Consider the following 9167-nt stretch of genomic DNA (forward strand, 5'->3'; position numbering starts at 1 on the left):
GATAGAAGATGGAATAAGGAGCTAATTACTAGTTGTTTTGATTCAGAGGTAGCGATGAGAATTCTGTGTATTCATCTAGGTTCACAGGTGCAAGAAGAAGCGGTGGTTTAGTGCATGGAATCCTCGGGTGAGTATACTGTTCGAAGTGGGTATAGTAGGGTTTTACAAGATGGTGATGAGCCAAATGCCAATGAATAGGAGATTTGTTACAAATTTTTTTACAAAAAGATGTAGAACATAAAATTGCCAAAAAAAAAGTTAAAATTACAATCTAGCGAATATTCCATAATCTAATCCCTAATATGCATAATCTATACAATAGAAGATTGGCTGGTGGAGAAACATGACCAAAATTCATGCGGGGTGTTGAAAGCTTAGAGCACGGATTCTGCGACTATCCTTTTGCTGCTGAGCTTTGGAACCTATTGGAGATCAGATGGAAGGGTGAGAGGGGGAACTTATGTTTTCAGGATTGGCTACAGAAACTATTTAATGTTTCAACGAAGAGTACTTATAGATAGGTTGTATGTGCTGTTAAAGAACAAATAGATCCATGACAAAGTGTTCATCTTGGCAAAAAAAATGGTAAGTCAGATATCGTCCTATTTACTTGAGCTAAATGAGATAGCGGAAAGATTAACTATTTTGAAGGTGGTGTGTGATGGGTGAAGATTGTCGGAGGCTCATTTCCTGAAAATTAATTTTGATGCGGCTTTTAAGGCTTACGTCGCAAAACCATATTCAGGGTTAGTTATTAAAGACGACAGATCTAGAATAATAGGTACAAGGGTCATTTTAAATGAGTATGCACTGTCTGTTTTCGTGGTTGAAGCCCTTGCATGCCTTCAGCTCTCAAGTTGGGGGTGGAGATGGGTTTCAGAGAAGTGGTTATTGAAGGTGACTCCTTAACTGTGATCAAGAAAGCTAAATCAAGATCTATGGATAGATCGAAAATAGGGACCTTTATTCATGACATAAAACTTGAGTAGAGAAAGTTTAGGGAGGTCTAGTTTACCTTCGTTCCTTGATCAACAAATGGATTTATTCATGCTCTTTCCCAAGAAGGATGGATAAGGGACGAAATTATGAATCTTAGACGGCGAGATCTGATGGTGATAGTGACTCTAGAGGCTCGGGACAGTCTTGTGAGAGGTGTTGAAGAAGAGGATGAAGTTGATGGATTATAATTCTAGAATGGCTTAATGAGTTTGGTGCGCAGGAAATGGAAAGTTGCAGAAGGAAATGAATGGATTCTACTTTAAGAGCGTGGGATGAATGGAAAATTGATGTTTTCCAAGGGATAATGATGGAGCGTTTCTATCTACTAGAGTTCCCCAAGGGTTTTCACGTGATTTGTTTAATGGAGGTGGGCTCCTTTTTGTGCTGGGGTATTAATTGTTTTTTTTTTAATTTTTTTTTCCTTTATTTTTTTCAAGCAGTTTTATGTATTCATTTTCAAACTATTTCTTTATTTTAATAAATATCCTAATCGGAAGTTATTCAAAAAAAAAAAAAGTATTGAATCTTTTAATTTATCGATTGGGTTTTAGTTTAGTTGATATTAATATTAATGTCAGTATAAAAAATATAGATTCAAGTGCAATGAAACATGTTTATCCTCCTATTTAAGGGTTAGAAAAGAGTTTGGGTATTTAAGCATTATATATAAAAATCTTTTAATTTATGTTAAGAAATTTCTTTTATTTTAAATAAAATATTTATTTATATTAGATATTTACCTAGTACGAAAATAAAATAAAAAAATTAATGACTTATTTCATTGAAGTAGAAATATAAATAATTAAAGGTAAATTTTTATTATTTTAACTTTAAAATATTAATGATTTATAAATATTTGAAATCTGTAATTATAGACAAAATATTAGTTTTTGTTTGTATGATACATGGTGTAGTTGTATATATCAATTAAAATATATTAATTTTTTGTAATTTTAAAATTTAATTAATAATGTAAAAAATGTAACGTTTATTTCAAAAATTATTTTTTTACAAATTTTAAAATAATATTTTTTACATCCGGTAAAAATCTATTTTAATATTGTATATTATAAATTTTTATAATTTAAATAGTGCATAATTTTTTAAAAGTTTATAATAATAACAATATATTTAGAAAATTGTGGTTATTTAATTGTTTATGAGAACAAAATTGAAAGAAAAAATTATTTATCGTTGTTATAAAATAAATAGACAAAGAGTAAAGAACAAAGAAAATATGAGAAGCAATAGAGAATGTATTTTATTAATCAAATGGAGATATTTACAAAGCTTCTCCAAAGTCTCTATTTATAGGCATAAGAAGTATAAATAAAGTAGAGATCTACTTCTAATAACTATTAGAATTTAAAAGCATATCAAAACTTATCTTGATCTTGATGGACATCTACTTAATAAGATATTCATAACGCTCTCCATTGGATGTCAATTGGTAGATAATATGCTGCCTCATTAAAAACCTTACCAGGAAAATCTAATGAGACAAAACCTTGGTTAAGGGAAAAAGAGTACAACGTGTATTTACTCCCCCTCATAAAAACATCACATACTTTCTCATATTTTACGTATTCAATCTTGAATACTAGTCTTTCAAATGACTATTTGAATGTATTTGCTAAGCATTTATATTACCATTCTTTTGAAAATCATGTGTGAGGGAAAATTTTGAAGAAATATATTTTGATCTCTTCAGGAGTTTCAACAATAATCCTAGCAAATTTAATCAGGATTCTTCTATAAAAATACAAATAGGTATTTTGGATCATTTTATTATCCTCCTTCAACTACTATTTACCACATATGTTCAAATTATTTTAATTCATATAAATGAACAATTTCTCGAGAATTTCAATATGCTTCTACCATCCTAAATCCTTCAAGGATTTTAATATAAACTTTACAATATAGTGGTTCATAAAAGTTTGTAACAACAACCATTAGACGCAAGTAAAAAATCTTTTATGAATTGTCAAAACAATATATCTAAAGGTTATTACATCCACCACAAAAGAATATTATATCTTTTCATAATCAATACCAGGACTTAGAGAAAAACTTCATATTTTTATTCCACTTTTGCAAAACTACTTCATTTGCACCCTTATTAGCTTTATACCTTTAGATATTTGGACTACTGGTTTAAAAACTCCACGAATTTAATTGTACTCGAGTTGTGCCTTTCTATTTTGATCAATTTATTCCATATCTATATTTCTTAATAGATTTATTCAAGATCCTCCTTTTATTTCATTATTCAATAATAATATTGTATGTAAGATCATTGTCAACTACTTTTATTATTCAGTTCCACATTTTCTCGGATTAACATAACTTATCGAGATCTCTTATTTTTATTATTTTAAAATTTAGTTTCAGGTACCTGAATTTCTTCTGGATTTTTACTTATTAGTTATGTCTTAGGTCTCTTTTGGAGCACTCACCTCTACTGTATGACCATTTAGAAGAATTTTCATCTTTGGAACCAATCAATCTATTATTTATTCTAATTGATTATTCGACTGAGACTTTGATTCAAATTAAAATATTAACTTGATTATTCTCATTAAGTTTGTAAATACATCTAACAGTTAACTTGTAATGAGTTATCATTGTTGAACATCTGGTTCAAATTACTCTTCCCCTAACTCATTACAAGTTATTATTTCTCTCTCCCTAATATTGGGAAAACTATCGAATCAAAATTCTAATCGCAAATCATGTCATAATTGAATCTCTAATACATTTAAAATATCTAATAATACAAAGAGACTTGTAATTAATATATATTCTCAACTTTCTTTGAGGATTCACACGTCTTTATGTATTGTGATGGAGCAATTAGAACATAAACATACATACAAAAATTCAAAGATAAGAAATATTTAATTCTTCATCAAAAACCAATTGTAATGGGGAGTATTTATAACTTATTGGTTTGATGTGTACAACATGTAAATCAACATAATCTCATGTTGAAATAGGAAGCTTACTTCTCATAAGTTGTAACGCCTAAAAATTTATATTTCTAGTTCTGTTAGAATATGACACAACTGTGTATTTGCTTCAGTGGTTAAGTGTTCTGGGTGTATGTGACAGGTCCCAAGTTCAAGCCATGACTTGGGAAAATTTTGGTATTTTCTTGAATCAAGCCCTATCTCTGGTTAACAGGCTTTTATTTAATTGTTGGTAAGCTTATATCAGAATGGGTCTGCTGGTCTGATGGTTAAGGGGAGTGTTAGTTGACAGAGGGTCTGGAGTTTGAATCCCTGCGCGAGCAATGTTGTTTTTTTTTTTGCTCGATTGACAGTGAGAGTTTCGGTTGAACTGAGATTCTGATGTAGTTGAGTTAGCGGGGTTAGAGGGAGAGATATGAGGGATTTGGAGGATTATCTTTGATTATTTTTATTTTATTTTTATTTTTCAAAAACATTTTCTCTCTCTTCCATAGAATTTCTGACGTTAGTTTCCTCTCTCTCCGTCGAAAATTCTGCTTTCCCTTTCCTCTTCTTTTCCTTTCGATTTCTATATCAATCCAACTTCGTTTGTGCAACATTTGGTTCCGCGTGGTGTTTAGTAAGTGCTTCGAAAGCTTTTTGTAATGGTTGGATATTCAATTATGTTAATGATGTGTATCTTGTGCTTAGGAGAAGAACTAAGGGCTAAGGACTTCTCATCGGTACTGTTGTTACGCGAAATCATCGTGCTCGTTTTAAGGTAAGGGATTCGATTGTCTATTGGAATTTGGAAGGACTTGGTCTCAATTTTAGTTTCGATTTAAGCGACTAATACGGTGGGTTGTTGGTCAGTTTTAGGTTTTGGTAGTATTGGAATTGCAATTGCTAAGAAATCGTACCACATGTGTACCCAAAAACACAGAAAAAGAGAATCAGTAAAAGCCAAAAAATGATTCTGTCAACGCCACGTTGGTGTGTGGTCGCCCATATGGTAGGCTGTGTAGCAGTACACAGGCGTGTAATCAATGAGCCAAGCCGTGCGCATAAGACACGGGCACTTGACACGACCGTGTGATGGCAAACGAGGCCGTGTGCGAGACACAGGCTCAACCAATTGGGTCGGGTGGGCTACACGGGCGTGTGGGCCCACATGAGAAAGCCACACGGACGTGTAAAATTCTGGGCCAGGCCATGTGATCCACATGGCCAAGGCCAATTTGGACCGTGTGAGCCCACTTTTCTAGAAAACACTATAAGGTTGCACGGGTCACCCAAGTCGATTGTGACCTGTCGTGGGTTTGGTAAGCATTACTTAGACCCTAACTTTGCGATCTGAGTATATGATGTATGATGTAAGCATGTGATACCTAGCGTGTAAATCTGGACTGTTTGAATAAACTGATAAATTACATTTTTGCATGCCATTCATTTATCTTGCATTGCGTCGGGGTTGGGTTGATGTTATGCTGGAGGAAGTTTTCTGAAAGGCTCTTAAGCCTGATATCTAGCAGTACAACTGCGATTATTTGATTATGTACCGCTTCCGGTACAACATGGTGTGTAGGGATGAGTGGGTCGATTTTATCCCCACATGGTGTGTATGGTTGGACGGAGATAGTGTATAGAGGCTGATCGGTAGGGCACTGATAAACTGTTTTGTTCTGATTTTGTATTTGAATGGGATAAAGTCCACACTAATTCTGTAATGGGCTCAGGCTCAAACTTTATATACATGATTGATTTCTGATATTATGCTGTGTGCATGTATTTTGTGAGGATTACACACTGAGTTGTGAAAACTCACCCTTTTCTATTTGATTTGTTCAGGTAATCCCCAGCATTAGACGGATCGGAGTAGCGGAGGACTCGATGGTGACCACCACTATTTCGTACTATTTTAATTTGATTTTTTTAAGTTAATTAATTTCTTGTTAATAATTTGGGTATTTATTTTTTTAATTGAGACTTTTGGGACTGACTGTTTAAATTTGGGAATAGACTTTGCTTTCCAGTTTTATCACTACAAAAACACGAAGTTTTCTTGAAATTAAAGTTTTGCTAAAAATGAACGGTTTTCTAAAACAAAAATTTCACAAGCTTCCGCTAAAAATTCACGTTTTGAACCATAACAATGAACATGCATTTTTCTAAGTTAATTAAAGACTAATAAACTGGAAGGGTTTGTACTCAATGAATTAGACTACAAGTTCCATTCTATATGACATCGAGATTCAGCTACGGGTTCTGGTAATGTGCAGCCGCCAAGGGTAGTTCAGCAGCCACCTAGAGGCCGTAACTAGGTTCGGGGTGGTAACGGCATGAGACAAGGACAGAGAGCACCGGAAGAGGTGTTGGATCGACCAAGGTGAGGCAGCCTGCTTTTGTTTATGCTGCTTATCACCGAGAGGATCAGGATGCTTCGAACATAATTACAAGTATGTTTTTAATATTTAATGAACATTATTTGGCATTGATAGACATAGGCTCTACCCATTTATATGTAGCTAGTATTGTGTCTAAGACTTTGGGAATTCCGGTTGAGAATACTGATAGTGAGTTGACTGTGATAAGTCCTTTTGGGGCAGTATGTTCCCGTAGAAAAGTTGTATAAAGACGTACCGTTAGAGGTTTAAGGAACAGTATTTCTGGCTGAACTGATGGAGCTTCAATTTGGGGAGTTAGATCTGATTTTAGGAATGGACTGGCTGGTAAAGCATCGGGTTAGTCTGGATTGTGCAAAAAAAAAATTAATTTTGAAAACCGTGGAGGACAACGAGGTAGTGGTCATTGGGGAACGGGGGATTATTTGTTTAATGTGATTTCAACATTGAGGGCAGAGAAGCTAGTAAGGAAGGGGTATGACTTACATCAGTATTGTTGATTCTATAGACTCTTCGATTAAGGACATCCGAACTGTAAGGGACTTTCTAGATGTTTTCCCAGAGGAGCTACCGAGATTACCTCCGAGCTGAGAGGTGGAGTTTGGGATTGAGTTATTTTCAGGCATAGCTCCGGTGTCTATCGCCCTTTACCGAATGGCACCGAAAGAGCTGATGGAACTTAAGGTTCAAATCTAGGAGATGTTGGATCGTGGGTTTATTCGTCCTAGTGTGTCTCTGTGGGGAGCACCTGTTCTGTTCATGAAGAAAAAAGACGGTACAATGAGGATGTGTATCGACTATTGGCAGTTGAACAAGCTGACGATCAATAATAAGTACCCACTGCCAAGGATAGATGACTTATTTGATCAGTTGAGAGGGGCGTCAGTGTTTTCTAAGGTTGATCTGCGATCGAGTTATCATCAGTTGAGGGTAAAGGAGGCTGATGTACATAAGGCGACATTTAAGACTCGGTATGGACATTACGAGTTCCTAGTTATGCCCTTTGGGTTGACTAATACACCAGCAGCATTCATGGACTTGATGAACCATGTGTTCCAGCCTTACTAAAATCAGTTCGTGGTGGTATTCATCGATGACATCTTAGTGTATTTTAAGACAGAGGATCAGCACGATGAGCATCTAAGAATGGTTCTACAGATTCTTCGTGAGAAACAGTTGTATGCGAAGTTCAGCAAGTGTGAGTTCTGACTTCGGAAAGTGACATTTCTGGAACATGTAGTTTCTGCTGAGGGGATTTGAGTGGATCCTCGTAAGATTGAGGCTGTGGTCGATTGGAAATAGCCGAAGAATGTGTCTGAAATTCGCAGCTTTCTAGGGCTGGCAGGCATTATTGACGTTTCGTAGAAAGGTTCTCATTGATCCCAGCTCCGATGACTAAGTTGCTGCGTAAGGGAGTTCCTTTCGTGTGGACTGAGAAGAGTTTTGATAAGCTTAAGACTGACCCAAGCTCCTGTTTTGATACAGTTTGAGCCTGGTAAGGACTTCGTGGTTTACAATAATGCGTCGCATGTGGGCCAAGGTTCCTAATGCAAGAGGGTAAAGTTGTTGCTTATGCATCTCGTCAGCTCAAGACTCACGAGGCTAATTAGTCGATGCACGATTTGGAATTGGCAGCAGTAATCTTTGTTCTTAAGATCTAGAAGCACTATCTGTACGGTGAGAAGTGTACCATCTACACTGATCACAAGAGCCTCAAATATCTCTTCACTCAAAAGGAGTTAAACTTTTGGCAACGCCGATGGGTCGAACTACTTAAAGATTATGACTATAGTATTGAGTATCATCCTGGTAAGGCCAATATGGTGGCCGATGCGTTAAGTCGTAGAGCTATGACTGATTTGAGAACGATATCAGCTCGACTCAGTTTATTCGATGATGGGGCTCTATTGGCTGAGCTATAAGTAAGGCCGACATGGATTGAGCAGATCAGGGCTAAATAGATGGGAGATAAATCTCTTGAGTTGAGGTTCCGTCAGATTGAGAGTGGAGTTATTACGGATTTTGGGTTTAGTGATGATGGGGTATTGTGCTTCTAAGGACGAATCTGTGTACCGAATGATGAGGACCTAAGACAATCGATTCTGAGGGAGACGCATAGTAGCATTATGCTATGCATCCCGGTAGGGACAAGATGAACAGAGATCTTCAAGAGTTGTACTGGTGGCCAGGGTTAAAACGTGAGGTTACCAACTTTGTTGCTCACTATTTGACTTGTCAGCAGGTTAAGGCTGAGCATCAGTCACCTTCGGGTTTGCTGCAGCCGGTTAAGGTACTGATGTGGAAATGGGAGCTAGTAACAATGGACTTTGTTAGTAGGTTGCCCTTAACACCCACTAAGAAGGATTTAGTTTGGGTCATCATTAATCGATTGACCAAGAGTACACATTTTATTCCTATTAGGACAGACTTCTCCCTACAGAAGTTGGCCAAACTTTACATTTCTGAGATAGGAAGGTTACATGAGGTACCTATCTCGATCATTTTTTATAGGGATCTTCGTTTTACGTCTCGATTCTGGCAAAAGCTTCATGAGGCTTTAGGATCAAGGTTAGACTTCAGTACTGCTTTCCATCCTCAGACAGATGGCCAGTCAGAGAAGGTGATTCAGACACTGGAGGACTTGTTGAGGAATTATGTAATAGACTTCCGAGGCAGTTGGGAGGAGTACTTGCTATTAGCAGAGTTCGCATACAACAACAATAATCAGTCTAGTATACAAATGGCACTTTACGAGGCACTGTATGGTCGTAAGTGTCGCACTCCTTTATACTGGATTGAGTTGGGTGAGCGATAT

General features: G+C 36.2%; 1 long non-coding RNA gene across 1 annotated transcript; it reads right to left on the reverse strand.

Moving 5' to 3' along the window:
- Positions 1-686: 686 nt before the first annotated feature.
- Positions 687-1369, reverse strand: LOC108484555 (uncharacterized). The gene is made up of 2 exons (XR_001871278.2): positions 1016-1369; positions 687-909 (listed from the first exon to the last, which is right to left on the reverse strand). It is a non-coding gene; the product is annotated as an uncharacterized LOC108484555 (long non-coding RNA).
- Positions 1370-9167: the final 7798 nt, after the last annotated feature.

This window comes from Gossypium arboreum, chromosome 6 (genome assembly GCF_025698485.1).
Source record: "Gossypium arboreum isolate Shixiya-1 chromosome 6, ASM2569848v2, whole genome shotgun sequence".
Classification (NCBI taxonomy): domain Eukaryota; kingdom Viridiplantae; phylum Streptophyta; class Magnoliopsida; order Malvales; family Malvaceae; genus Gossypium; species Gossypium arboreum.